This window comes from Gopherus evgoodei, unplaced genomic scaffold (assembly GCF_007399415.2).
Source record: "Gopherus evgoodei ecotype Sinaloan lineage unplaced genomic scaffold, rGopEvg1_v1.p scaffold_296_arrow_ctg1, whole genome shotgun sequence".
NCBI lineage: Eukaryota > Metazoa > Chordata > Testudines > Testudinidae > Gopherus > Gopherus evgoodei.
Genome location: NW_022059959.1, coordinates 10,804 through 25,382, shown reverse-complemented (window position 1 = coordinate 25,382; position 14,579 = coordinate 10,804). Strand labels below are relative to the sequence as shown.

General features: G+C 46.7%; 2 long non-coding RNA genes and 1 other non-coding gene across 4 annotated transcripts; 1 reads left to right on the top strand and 2 right to left on the bottom strand.

The window, feature by feature from the left end:
- Positions 1-963: 963 nt before the first annotated feature.
- On the bottom strand, positions 964-2,005 carry LOC115640337. 2 transcript variants are annotated; one of them, XR_003997865.1, is made up of 3 exons: positions 1,657-2,005; positions 1,511-1,565; positions 964-1,058 (listed from the first exon to the last, which is right to left on the bottom strand). It is a non-coding gene; the product is annotated as an uncharacterized LOC115640337 (long non-coding RNA). The 2 variants fall into 2 exon arrangements; XR_003997866.1 differs by lacking the exon at positions 964-1,058 and adding an exon at positions 1,402-1,428.
- A 2,564-nt stretch (positions 2,006-4,569) lies between these two features.
- On the top strand, positions 4,570-14,269 carry LOC115640336. Its single transcript, XR_003997864.1, has 3 exons — positions 4,570-4,690; positions 7,891-7,972; positions 14,177-14,269. It is a non-coding gene; the product is annotated as an uncharacterized LOC115640336 (long non-coding RNA).
- TRNAS-GCU lies at positions 5,819-5,900 on the bottom strand. Its single transcript has one exon. It is a non-coding gene; the product is annotated as a tRNA-Ser (tRNA).
- Positions 14,270-14,579: the final 310 nt, after the last annotated feature.

Genomic DNA, 14,579 nt, shown 5'->3' with positions numbered 1-14,579 from the left:
GGGTCTTATCCAATGTCTTACACGCTCCAAATACACCTCTGGTGGTGTATCAGGAGCGGGGGAATCTGGACCTTCAGAAGAAGAAGAAGGGGTGGGAGGGTCTATTTCCCTTTCTTGGTTGGGGGGTTGTTTTTTTAAAATAGCTTTGGCTTTTTTTATTCTTTTTGCCAAAAGCCTTCTTAACATTTTAGATTTTTTCCATTTTTTTTTCCAATCCCTTTTTACATTTTTAGGTTTCATGTGTAGTCACCCTCTTCCTTCCCCCTTTAACGCGCTTTCCACCTTTTCAATTAGTGCCCGGGTGTCTGCTATTTTTTGGTCTAAAACAACCCTTTCTTCTGGAAAATTTTGTTTTTGAAATACCTCAAGAATTAGCTTTGAAAACTTTTTATCTATTAAACGCTTTAAAGATGAACAAACACTAAACAGCTCGTTACAAGCAGCAACTGATGCGGCCAGCCCCACAGGAAGATTATTTGTAGCAAGGGTTTTGCGGGTTTCGAGAGCTTGGGGGTTAACTTCTTCACCCTGCTCGAACCCACCCCTGGACACGGTTCCTTCTACAGAGTTGTTTATTTTTAAAGCTGATTGGGTCGGGGAGGCACAGGTCTGTTGAAAACGAGGGGCTTTACCGCCTCCGCCTCGCTTACCAAGGTTTTTGAAAGTTGTAGAGGTAGCTTTGGGCGGTTCAAAAGCGGGGTGTCTGAGCCCCTTTCCCCCCGCCCTGAGAACGGATGCTGTTTTAGAGGTAGACTTTTTGGCCTTTTTTAATGCCGGCTGGTTTTGTTCAATAAGGGATTTAGACGTACAGGGCTGTTCAAAATCGGTGTGCTTAATACCCTTGCTTCCGACTGCAGCTGCCTCAGAGGGAAATTTTTTGCCCCTCTTTAAAGGTTGCGGGCTTTGGGCAATAAGGGATTTGGACGTGCAGGGCTGTTCAATATCGGTGTGCTTAATACCCTTGCTTCCGACTGCAGCTGCCTCAGATGGAAATTTCTTGGCCCCTTTAAGCGCTCTTCCCTTCAACATTTCTTCTTGAGGAATAACGCTTGATAAGTCTGCCGATACACATAAAAATGTTTTTTAGCACGGGGTTTGTTTTTTTTACTAACAACAACAAACATGTCCCCCAAATGTATATATATTTTAAAAACGTTTTTGCAATAAGGGGGCTAAAAACCGTGTTTAAGTATAATGTACAAAATAAAGCGCTCTTTTAGTTTACATTCCCCCTTGGGGCTGTACAACGGCAGTTTTTGTACAGTAAAACCTTTAAGGGTTTTTTTCCCTAACAATAACAAACAACCCACTAAAATGCACACTATTTCCAACGTCAATTTTAAAAAAACCACATATTTAAAAAACAGTTCACACCTTCGTCTGTAATTTCAGGAAAACCTGTTGGGGGGTTTTGACTTCCATCTTGTTCTAAATTAAAAAAATAAAAATTTTTAAAACCTTTTTTTTCTTAAAAATAAATTATACTTGTGTAGCATATTAATTGGCTTACCAAAATTTAAAGCTTCTAGCGCGGCATCTGGAATGTCAAGAAAAAAGTTCTCGTCCTATTTAAAAGAAAAAATGTTGGCTTTTAACTAAGCATAACGCTGTTATAATATTTTGGCGGCCCATACAAATTATAGTAAGGTTTCTTACCATGTTGTTGCTCCTCATAACGGTAGAAGTCTTGTATTAGCAATATTTCTTTAACAGCCTTGTTCAGTTTTTTTTGTCCCCCTATTTATAGGTTTAAACCTGCTTTTTTAAAAAAAAGGTTTTGCCCCCCACACCCAAAATTAATATTTAAAAAGGCGTTTCTTTAAAAAAACAGGGTGTGTAAAGGGCCCTTTTCTAGGAAAAAAGGCGGGTGTAGTTTTGGGGGGTGCCACATACTTTAGCTTTAATGGCTAACAATGTTATTTTTTATAGTCAAGGTGTTTAAACAGTTAATAAAAAGCCTTTGTAAATGGTAATATACCTATTTACAGCTTTGTAACCAAAAAGTTTTTAAAAACTGCAACCTGTATTTTTTAAATATGTTATACGTCCTTGGTTTTTAAAACAAAACTGCTAATTTAAAAATAAACCACCTTAAACTTTTACAAAACTTATTTTACATTGTTAATAAGTTAAAAATTAGGTATTACTTTAAAAACACATTTTAAAACGGTATATAGCTTTTGTTACAGGGTTAAAAAAAAAGCCGAAGGCTCTGGCTGTTTAGATAAGGGCGGAGGAGGGAGGGGGGGGGGAGTTGTCTTAGTCGGTTTTTAAAAAAGGCGGGAAGGTTTTTGGTTACACACTTTAGCTTTTAAACTTTAATGGTTAAAAAGCTTAGTTTTAATAGTAAGTAAGTTAGTATGCTTTTTAATACCTATTTTGCTTTAAATGAAGACCTTCTTACGTTTTGTTCTTTTTATTTTTAATTTACTGACTTACAGAGGCTGTTTTTGCTGACAGCCGCTCTGCTGCAAAAGCCTGCTGTTTTTACTTTAAAATGATTCGCGTTAGCCTAAAATTAAAAAAAAACCTTTTTTTGTTACAACACGTTAGTTTTATAGCCCTAAACTGTTTTTGCACACTTACGTGTTATTAAAACACCCATGCCTAAATAAAGGCTATGGGTCTGCAGGTTTCCTTTTCACTTTTATTTGTTAAATAGTGAAAAAAGCAATCTTCTTCTCTCTAATCCAATGGTTAACAAAATACTTTGCTTCTTTGTTTTTCTAATTTACTGGTTTACAAAATAAGGGGTTTATAAACTGTTTGTTACTAAAAAACCTAGGATGCTTCTGCATACTTTTTATTACAACACATACAAAAGAATTGGTTTTTTTATTCCTTTGCAAAACTTAAGGTAACTTTAACATGTGTTAAAATGGTGCATTAGTAAAAGCTTATGGTTTTAACTTTTATAAAAACCCTTTGTAAAAGGGCTACGTGGCGGAAAAATGCTAGGGGTCTGTCTCTTTAGATAAGAAAAAACAGTTGGGGGTGGGGGGTGGGGGGTGGGGGGAGAGAGGCATCTGGATTACAAATATGGGGACTATAAACCGCCTGATACTAAAAAACCTAGGGTGCTTCTGTATAATTTTTTATTACAACACATACAAAAAATTGTTTTTTCGAGTCCTTATCCTTTTGCAAAACTTAATGTAACTTTTTAAAGAGTTTGAAAAAGAAGCAGCCTTCTCTCTGATTCGCTGACTCACAGAGACTGCTTTGCTATGTGTTGTTCAGCTTTTGCTACAGGGTCTGGTTGATTAGATAAGATAAGAGCAGGGCTCTCTGCTGCAGCTTCACAGTTTTTACTAAAAAATAAGCAGCGCTAGTCTAAAACCTAGGGAAAAAAACTTTTTTTTTTGTCACTATACATTACTTTTATAATCCTAGACTGTCTGTGCATGCTCTTTTTTTATTTAAACACCTATACCAAAGGAGAATGCCTTCATTTTGGCATGTCTTTTACCTCTCTTTGTTGTTAAAAAGTGGGGAAAGAAGCAATCTTCTTCTTCTCTCTAATCCAATGGTTTACAAAATAAGGGGTTTATAAACTGTTTGTTACTAAAAACCTGGGGTGCTTCTGCCTGCTCTTTTTTATTACAACACAAATGTAAAAGAAATGTGTTTTAGGTTTGTCTTTTTAAGCCATTATTCCCTTTGCAAAACTTAATGTAGTTGTAACTTGTGTTTGTTAAAAAGCACGAAAAAGAAGCAGCCTTCTTATCTCTGATCCACTAACTCACAGAGGCTGCTTTGCTAACAGGCGCTTTGCTTCTTTGTCTTTCTAATTTACTGGTTTACAAAATAAGGGGTTTATAAATTGTTTGTTACTATTAACCTGGGGTGCTTCTGCATATTTTTTTATTTTATAAATTGTTTGTTACTATTAACCTGGGGTGCTTCTGCATATTTTTTTATTACAACACATACAAAAGGGATGTCTCTTATTCCTTTGCAAAACTGAGGTAACTTTAACATGTGTTAAAAATGGTGTATTAGTAAAAGCTTATGGTTTTAACTTTTATAAAAACTCTTTGTAAAAGGGCTACGTGGCGGGAAAATGCTAGGGGTCTGTTTCTTTAGATAAGAAAAAAACAGTTAAAAGGGCAGGGGGAGAGAGGAGGGGAGGGGGAAAGGAGGGGGCTGGCTCTTGCTTAAACTCTTGAACCACTAGGATTGGTTGGTTCGGGAAATGAATTCTATGACGCTGCTGTAAAACCACCTCCGATTGGGCCGATCCAAAGGAATTGATAACGAGTGTGAGAGGGTCAGAAGCAGGAAATCTCCCTCATTCTACAGAAAGACGGGCAAAGGTAACAATTCTCTCTCTTTCTCTTTAATCCTACCCTGTGCTCTCTATCTTTGCTCTTTGCAGAGGGAGCTCTCTTTCTTGTCTTGTAACCTGAATGCTTTTTTACCCTGTGCTTACTAAACACGCTCTGCCTGCTTCTCTCTCTGTCTCATTCTGATTCCGCCGCGTGCTCTCTATCTTTGCTCTTTTTTCTTAATCTACACTGATATTGAATGCTTTTTTACCCCGGGCTTACCAAACAGGCTTTGCCTTGGTCAATTTTCTTTTTAAAACTCGTTTTTTCTTAACCTGCATTGGCATTAACTAGTTTTAATGTGTTTTATTTACTAGGGTTAAACCGGAAAAGCTGCCTCATTTTACAAAAAGACTGCAAAGGTAAACATTTTTTAATTTTACCCTGAGCTTTATTGTATTTTTCTTAGCCACTTTTTTATAGAGTTTTTACCCTGGGCTTACCGAACAGGCTTTCTCTTTGTCAATTTTCCTTTTAAACCTCGTTTTTTCTTAACCTACATTGGTATTGACTGGTTTTAATACGTTTTATTCACTTTTATTACACTGCCTTAGTACATTTTCTTTTAAACCTAGTTTTTAAATGCCTTTTTCTTAGTACCCCTTTATAGTTTTTGGCCATGTGCTTACTTAACAGGTTTTGCTTCAGTCAATTCCCCTTTTAAACCTAGCTGTATTGCTTTTAATATTAAAAAGCTTTTCTTAACCTATGTTGGCATTCAATAGTTTCAATCCCTTTTTATTCACTTTTTTACTCAGGGCACCCCAAACAGGATTTGCCTTGGTTAATTTTTTTTAAACCTAGTTTTTAAGTATTTCTTTATAGTTTTTGCTTATGTCCTTACAAAACAGGTTTTGCATCACTTAATTATCCTTTTAAACTTAGTTTATAATGTTTTTCTCTTAACCTACATTGGTATTGAATAGTTTCAATCCCTTTTTTATCCTGTGCTTAACAAACAGTTTTTGACGTAGTAAATTCCCTTTATAAACCTAGTTTTCAATATTATTTAACTTTTCTCTTAATCCACCCTGATATTTAATACACTTCCCCTAGTCAAACACACACACACATCCTTACAAAACAGGTTTTGCATCACTTAATTATCCTTTTAAACTTAGTTTATAATGTTTTTTTCTTAACCTACATTGGTATTGAATAGTTTCAATGCTTTTTTATCCTGTGCTTACCAAACAGGTTTTGCCTTAGTAAATTCCCTTTATAAACCTAGTTTTCAATATTATTTAACTTTTCTCTTAATCCACCCTGATATTTAATACACTTCCCCTAGTCAAACACATACACACACATTTTTTCAAAATGGCCGACGGCGCCAACCGAAACGGGGAGTGGGAAGGCGGGACATAAGCCCTAAAATGGGCGTGGAAACCTGTCAAAATTGCATGGTGATGAATACTATCGAGCTTATTACTACTCATACCAAAGGGGAAATGGTTGTCTAGAAAGGAGGAGTGAAGACTAAACGCATCCAATGAGGATAGGATTCGAACCCATGCATGCAAAACACAATAGATTAGCAGTCCATCACCTTAACCACTCGGCCACCTCATCTGAGGTGTTAGGAAATGGACAGGATGAGAAATCTAAGGCCAGCAGAGATAGGGACACTAAGGTGTTTTTAAATACTAAGCGGAAGCAGGGGCTGAATGAGCTCCCCCCTCACACCTACTGACCAGCTGTGGGAAAGGCTTCAGGAACAGACCGTGTTTGCATAGACACACCTACTCTGCCTAGGTATGCAGCATCATGGGGCCGCTTCCCCAAAATGACCAGTTTTAGCTGGTGGCGGGTTACAAATCACTTTAGCACTGAGTGGTATGAAATGTTATTATCCTTCCTGCATGAGTGAAGGGCAGCAGAACATACTTAGTCGGTCCTGATGGGTGAGGAATAGCTTTTATTGGACTGCATAGAAGTGATTCAGAACGTCACCCTAAAGCAGTGGTCCCCAAACATTTCACACTGTGCCCTCTTATCCATGGCTGTGGGCCCTCGGAGCCACAGTTGAAAACTGGGGCTGGGAGTGGGGTGTTGCTTGCTGAAGAGAGGGGTGCAGACAGGGGTAAGGGGGGTCGAGGCCGAGCTGGCAGTCAGGGGCCCAGGCTGAGGGTGGGGTTGGAAAAGAGCTGGGACAGAGTCGGGCTGACTGGTGCTCCCTCCATGGGGGCTGGCTCAGCCCCTGAGGTGCCCCTATGAATCTTCCTCTTTGTTCCCCTAGGAGTCATGCCCCACATTTTGGGGACCACTGAACCCTACACGTTAAGCAGGGGCTAGTGATGCCAAAGCCCAGGGAAGGGAGAACAAGTGCAGGGGCCCCAGCACTGGAACTAGGCCCCCTCACTTCTGTCTGTGGCTCTGCCCCCTGCCACACCTTCCACCCACAGCCCCATCCACTATGTCACCTCTGTTCCACCCCTTCCCCCACTAGCCCCACCCTGTCACTCCTTTACCCCTGCCCCGCTGTGGCCCCAAGACCAGAGAAGCTCTGTGCCCCTGCTGCAGCCCCCGGGCCGTAGCACGGAGTGAGAGCTCCTCCAGCCCTGGGGCTGACATGGGGGAGACTTTTCCAGGGGGGCCTAATTTCTCCAGGGCCCCTAGTCATGGGCTCCACTGCCCCTTGGTGACACAAGGTTTGGGGAGGCTGAGCCCCCCCCCCCGAGTCTCCATTATGTGCTGCCCAGGCTACCGCTGCTCAGTGTGTGGCCAGTCTCTCTGTGTTCTCTGCTGTTTGTGCTGGGGAGCCTGGCTGGCCTTAGGGGTGGGGCCCCCCGGCAGCCACCCAGGACTTCAGGGGGTCAAAGGGCACTGTTTGCCAGTGCAAAGGTGCTCACTGCTCTCCCCTGCCCCAGTGCTCCTCCATGGCCCCATAGGGGGTTGGGGGGAGAGAGGAGCAACACTATGTGCTCCATGCGTCCTGGTCACTTTCCCCACCTGGGCTGTGCTGTGAGGGGAGCATCAGAAGCTGCTGCTCTCTGCCCTCCCCTTATGCAGCCTGGCTGAGGAAAGTGACCCGTATGCAGGGAACTCAGATGATGCTTCTTGCCCCCGCACCCCACACCCGCAGCTCCTAGGAGTGCCTGGAGGAGCAGCCTTCCAGGGAGGAGCGGGCAGCAATGCGAGCTGCTTCATGCACACAGGTCACTGTCCCCACGTGGGTGCAGGAGGGGGTGCAGGGGTTGGGGTGAAGGGGATGCAGCAGAGAGGCAGTGGCTGGTAGCACAGGAAGGGAGTGTGGGACTTAAGGGCAAAGGGGACAGACACAGTGTAGGGGTTAGGGCACAGGAGGGGGGGCAGGAGATAGGGGTGAAGGAGGTGCAAGGGTTGGGAGTGCAGGAGCTGGGGGGAAAGGGGGAGGGGGATCGTCCGGGGGCGATGGGGAAGTGCTAAAGTACAAGTTTTGCCCAGGGCACCATTTCCCCTAACGCTGATCCTTGATAACATTTCTTGCTGGGAGGGGAGAGAGATGAGGCGTTTTCTCTGTTTCTTTCCTCTCCATTTTCTGCTCCTTCCTGCAATTCCAGAAACCTCCCTTGTGTTTCAGACTGTGCAGTGACACCTCCCTACCCCAGGCCTCTGGAGCCTTTGGAGCAGAAAGATCCCAGGAGCTGAGGAGGAATCCAGGGGTGAGTACCTGGCAGGAAGGAGTCCTAGCAGCTCTTCTGGGAGTGCAGGGGAGAAATGACTCCCCCTTCTCTAGATTCTCCCCATGGGGCTCTGGGGAGCAGGGAGCGTTGTGTGATAAATTCCATCCAACATCCCCCTTTGATCCAAGTCAAGGGACATCTCAGTTCTGCACGTTCCCCTTGGCAGCACCAAACAAGGGATGTTTTCCACTGTGCAGGAGACCCAGCCAGGGACTGATGTGCTGGAGATATGTTGGGAAAGGGACTGTCTGAATTCCCAAGGCAGGAAACGAACAATCTACAGTGACATCATTAACCACAAACACACTCTAACCATGATCCAGCCAGTAGGGAAATGGGCAGGAATTCTTGCTGTTCAGCCATGGCCACATGTACAGAGCTGCACAGCAGTGAGTGTGCTGGGGAAGCTGGTCTGAGCAAACAATTGGAAATGACCCTTCAGTGAGAACAGAACCAGAGTGTAGAAAGGCCCCTGTGTTAAGTGGTTGTGGCTGAGGGCTTAGGGAGCTGGGGTATGACACCATAGGGGTCTTTCTGTGGAGGTTTGATTTTTGCCAGCTAGGAAAGGCTGGTGTGTGGTGTCTTCATGGCTGTACTTTCAGTGATGCAGGTTTCTCTATCCCATTGTTCCATGGGCATCCTACTAGATTGCCAACTGCCTTTCAACTGCAGAGACTGTTTGTGTGCGGGGAGAGACAGTGTGTGTGTTGAGGTAGGTAAAACCGGATCATTATTATCCCTACTTGAAAGAGGGAGAAGCTAAGGCTGAGAAAGGAGAATTGACTTGTTTTAGGTCACACAGCCAGTCAGTGGCAGAGTTGGAAAAAGGACTCAAGAGCCCTGATTTTGAAACTAACCATCAGATCTTGAATTTCATACATGGAATGACCTGAGTAAAGTGCTCTCACATGAGCTCAAGACCAACAACAGTGCACAGTAATTATTCAGCAAATATCTGAGGAGAACTGCAATGTTAGAGAGAATCAGAAACTGCTCAGAGACTATTAATGCAGAGAAGCAGCAAGATTCTTCAAACATATAAGTGGTTATGACTTATTTACTTGGTCGTAAAAGAGAAGAACAAGGACCTGAGTCTCCTCCCTGTCAATAACCCCCTGCTCAGCCAATCAGGGTAGAGACTGAGGATGGGAGGCTGAGGGTTCTCACCAGAGAGCCCAAAGGATGGCCCAGGTCACTGGTGGGGATCACTGCCCGAGCACTATCTCAGCCGCACATTTTTGGGTGGACCTCCCACAGTGGGAGCTACAGAGCACTCCCCCGCAACACACACACACACACACCCCTCACTCTTGGTGTTGGGAGGGGAACAGGTGAAAGGACAAAAGAAGCAAGAGACAAAGAGAAAGGAGGGAGGGAGGGAGGGAGGAAAAGGTGAAACACAAAGGACAAACCCTAATGTCCCCAGTGATTCTAAGGGACAAAATCTCAGGTGTGGAATAAAATTCTGCCTCCTTGACCTCGTGTTTTCCATGCCTAGAATTCAACTGTCACCAGATGGATCAGACTGAACAGGTTTCAAACCTCGAGGAGGCTCTTACCTTCTAAACAGGGACGGCTGTTTTCTAGTAAAATCAGGAAAAGGGAAGGGGAAAACTCAAAAGAGGTTCCTCCTGGCGCTCACGTACGTGAACCCGAATACTCTCTCAGTCCTCAAAGAGAGACCTGGAGAAGGGGACTTGCTGAAGCAAAGCCACAGGAGTCTCTGAGGTTTCCCTCGCCCCTCACCCCTCTCCTGCCTGGCTGATGTCAGCATCTCTCTGTGAGGTCATCACCTCCCCACCACCTTTGACCAATAGTCTGAGGTCCTGCAAAAGGCTTTTGTGATGTCACTGCCACACCCCTCCCATGCTGTGCTAATGTCCTGCCCATGGCCAGGCACTTTGGAGGTTTGAGCTACTCCCTGTGGTCACCCCACTCAAGGAGCGTTCGTTCTAGGAAGCAAGCCAATAGTTTTGGATCATCTGCAAATTTTGTCACCTCACTGCTCAGCAGATCATTTATTAATATGTTGACTAGTCCTGGTCCCAGTACAGACACCCCTAGATACCTGTTTCCATCCTGAAAACTGACCATTTAGTCCTACCCTTTGTTTCCTATCTTTTAACCAGTTATTGATCCATGTGAGGACCTTCCAGAGGTGAAAGTAAGCCGGTATGTTACGGTATGGGGTACTGGCAAGAGCCAGTACGCTGTGCCAGCCTGGCCCAGCTTCCCCAGGCTGGTGATTTAAAGGGCCCACGGCTCCCTGGTGCAGTTGGACCCCGGGCCCTTTAAATCACCTCCCGAGCCCCCCTGCCAGAGTCCTGAGAAGCAAATCACTGCCGTGGATGCTTCTCTCTCCCGCTCTGCGAACACAGAGCAGGGGTGGCAGAAGCTTCCTTACTGCGGGGGAGGCACTGTTATCTGAACTGTGGCACCCCCATGACACTCCTTCCTTAAGGACCCCCCTCACAGCACCTCTCCCCTCGAGGCCACACCCACAGAACGCCTCTTCCCCAAGACTGCACCCTTCCCCCTCCCCCATCATTTGTTCTAACAGCCAGTAAAGAGTGGTAGGGCCATGGCCCTCTAACCCCCCTGTTCCAGCACCCCTGACACAGAGCTAAGCATGCAGCAGTGTGTACGTGTATGTGTGTTTGTGACAGAGAGTGCTGTGCTGTGCTGAGCTGAGCCAGTGAGAGAAGGGGGGCTGATGTCGGGGCTGTCCCCTGCCTCAGGACTGGTTGCTTCCAGCAGCTGTCTGAACTTAGAGACAGTGTGCCGACATACTCACTCTTCTGCAATGCACACACTGTCTCTCCTTCCCACACACACTGTCTCTACCCCAGCACGCACATTGCAGTTGAAAAGCAGCTGGCAATCTAGTAGGATGCCCGTGGAACAGAAAACTGTATCATGTGATGCTGTACCAGCCGGTGAGGCATTGCAAACCCTTCCCAAAGCACCCTGCAGCCAGTTGCACAGTGGGATAGCTACCACAATGCACTGCTCTCTGTGGCCATCCAAGAGATGCTAGCATGGATGTGCTCTGGTGACACAGGGCATAGGGTGGACATGCAACAGCTGTTCAATTAAAACACTTTAACTAAAGCCATGTTATTCTTTCATGTAGACATAACTTAAGAATGAGACAAGACTCAGCTCCGTCAAAACTGAAGAACCACAACTTCCTCCATAATTGGCAGGATTTGAATCTGCACAGGGAGACCCCAAGGGATTTCTAGTCCACTGCCTTAACCACTCAGCCACAACTACTTGCTTGTTATATAGCTCTCACTGCTCTCTAGTTCTGTTCTCACTGAGTGATCAATTCCAGTGGTTTCCTCAGACCAGCTTCCACAATGCACACACTGCTGTGCCGTTGTGTAAGTGTGTGCATGGCTGAACAGCAAGAATTCCTGTCCCTTTCCCTTCTGGCTGGAGCATGAGGAGAGTGCATTTGTGGTCAGGGCCGCCCAGAGGATTCTGGGGGCCTGTGGTCTTCGGCGACGGGGTGCCTCCGCTTCAGCGGTAATTCGGTGGCACGGGGTCCTTCTGCTCCTGGACCCGTTGCCGAAGTGCCCCGAAGACTCGCAGTGGGGGCCCCTGCCGCCGAATTACCGCTGAAACAGGACCCGCAGCCGAAGTGCAGCTGGGTCTTCAGGGTGAAGACCGGGAGAGGAATAAGCTGCAGGGGCCCGGGCCCCGCAAGAGTTTTCTGGGGCTCCCAGAGCAAGTGAAGGACCCTGCTCCAGGGGCCCCAAAAAACTCTCATGGGGGCCCCTGAGGGCCCGGGGCCTGGGACAAATTGCCGCACTTGCCCCCCCTCTGGGCAGCCCTGTTTGTGGTTAATGACATAGCTGTAGCTTGTTGTCCATTTCCTGCCTTGATCATTCAGACAGTCCCTTTCCTGTCATATCCCCAGTACATCAGTGATTGCGATAGCAGGGGGCAGGTTTTCTCTGGGGCACTGAGCTTTGCCAGGGGGTTGATGGCTCCTTTCTTTCCTCACCCTGGAGTAAACTCAGCTTTTTATTCCATCCTTGATGTTTCAAGGAGTAACAACAGATGACCAAAGAAAGAGGTGGATAGGGTGGGTCTCAGGGGAGGGGCAGAGAGGTGTGGGTGGTGGGCAGGTCATGTCAGGGGAGGGGGCAGAGAGATGTGGGGGTGGGCAAGGCATGTCTCAGAGAAGGGGTCAGAGACGTACAAGCAGTGGGCAGGGCAGGTCTCAGGGGAAGGTCAGAGAGATGCAAGTGGTGGGCAGGGCCGGTCTAGGGGAGAGGGCAGAGAGGTGTGAGCAGGGCTGGTCTCAGGGGAGGGGGCAGAGAGGTGTGGGCAGGGCTGGTCTCAGGGGAGGGGGCAGAGAGAGGGGAGGGGGCAAAGATGTGTGAGCGATGGGCAGGGCAGGTCTCAGGGGAGGGGTAGAGAGGTGTGGGTGATGGATAGGGTAAGTCTCAGGCGACGGGGCAGAGAGGTACAAGCAGTGGGCAGGGCAGGTCTCGGGGGAGGGGGCAGAAAGGTATGGGCAGAGGGGTCTCAGGGGAGGGCTCAGAGAGGTGTGGATGATGGGTAGGGTGAGTCTCAGGGGAGGGGGCAGAGAGGTGTGGGCAGGGCAGGTCTCAGAGGAGGGCTCAGAGAGGTGTGGGCAATGGGTAGAGTGAGTCTCAGGGGAGGGGGCAGAGAAGTGTGGGCAGCAGGCAGACCTTGGGGTAGAGGGTGGAGAGGCGCGAGGAGGCCTTGGGGGAGGAGAAGAGCGAGCGAAAGGTGGACCAGCAGGCCTCAGCCAAAGAGCAGGTGTGGGAAGTGGCCAAATGGGAGTGAGGGCAGAGCACAGGTGGGGCCTCAGAGGGAGGAGAATGAGTGAAGGGGGTGGAGTGGGGGGACAGCACCATGGTCTGGGCAGGGCTGTCCACAGGATTCAGGGGGCCTGGGGCAAAACTATTTCAGGGGCCCCTTCCATTAAAAAAAATTGCAATACTATAGAATACTATATGCTCATGGGGGCCCCTGCAGGGCCTGGGGCAAATTGCCCCTCCTGCCCCCCCTCTGGGCAGCGCTGCCCTCAGCCTCTCCTCGTAAGTCCCCTGCCCCCTAATCATTTTTGTTGCCCTCCCCTGGACTCTCTCCAATTTGTTTCTGTAGTGGGGGGGAGGGGGGTGAAAACTGGACGCAATGCTCCAGATGTGGCCTCACCAGTGCTGAATGAAGGGGAATAATCACTTCCCTCGATCTGCTGGCAACGCTCCTACTAACCTAGCCCAATCTGACCAGTTCCCCATATTGAATGCAGACACAGCAATATTTGATAAATTGGTTCCTGTCCATTCAGGAGGTTATTTCCCACCTATTTATAAATAATGAAGATGCTCTAAGTGGAGGGGAGAGAGCTGTTCCGTCCGTGCAGTTAATCCATCTCCCCGAGAGGTGGTAGCTATGTCACTGGGGGAAGCTATGTTGGTGGGTGTGCAAGCTGTGGTGTCTACATGTATATATAAAGTTTAATCAAACCCCATTTTTAAAACCCCTGTGGTCTGGGGATAGAAAAGGAGCTCTCTGAGGCAGAGCCTGTCCTTCAAAATCCTTAAGATCACTGACTTGCCAATGCAAATGTTGTGGGGGTTTAGCTCAGTGGTAGCATGTTTGACTGCAGATCACAGTGGTCCTTGGTTCAAATCCAAGTGCTCTCTCACAAACCTGTTTCTTCAGTAAAAATGATTCTATTTCCAGTATATTCAGGAGCTCCACTAAATGAGGGTCCCTGAAATACATGTACACCTTCAATGTTTTCCTGTGCAAATGCATAAAAACCTAGCAAACATGTCCCCCAGCTGAAATCACTTCCAATCCTCTAAGTGTCTAGGTTTGTTTTCATCAGTTAAACAAAGGCACATGAAAACACATTTGCAGGTCCTTGGCCTCCATGGGCTACAATGTGCAGAAGAACAAGAACCACATCCACTTGGGAGGAATGGACTAGTCTGTATTACATTTGGTAAGTTGTCATTGGGACTGAAAACTCTACTGGGGGTGGACAGGAACTTCTTAGAAAAATAAAATAACCAAAATTTACCAAACTCCCGGTTACACATTGAAACCTCTCTTTGTGCACACGCATCAATTGGGGCTCTAATAAATGGCAGCCTTCCTTTAACACAGATCGTTGTTCTGTGTAACTTTCAGATGCATTCAAATGGCAGCTGTTTACAGGTCATGGGCTGCTAGTTCATGAGCAGGAGCAGAGTCTCTGTACGTTTACCAACCATAGAGCTCATTATGTCTGCATCTAAGTAAGTGCAGGGTTATTTCAATGGCTCCTATGCTGACACCTGCTGCCCCTTCTGGCTGGTTAATTGCACTATTTGGAACCTGCTCCTAAAAGTGCACCCTTCCTGGGAGTGTCAAAACTGCCCAAGGAAACCCCATTGGGTTTCAAGTGCAGCACAAGCAGGGAGGTGAGGGGCCAGTACAGGGGTTTCAGAGCTTCTCCTTTGTCACGGGGAGCAGGGTTAGGGGGGCTAGTAGTCATGACCGTGAGGTTCTATTCCTGGCTGTGGGAGGAAAGGGGTGTTTAGGGCATTAGAGT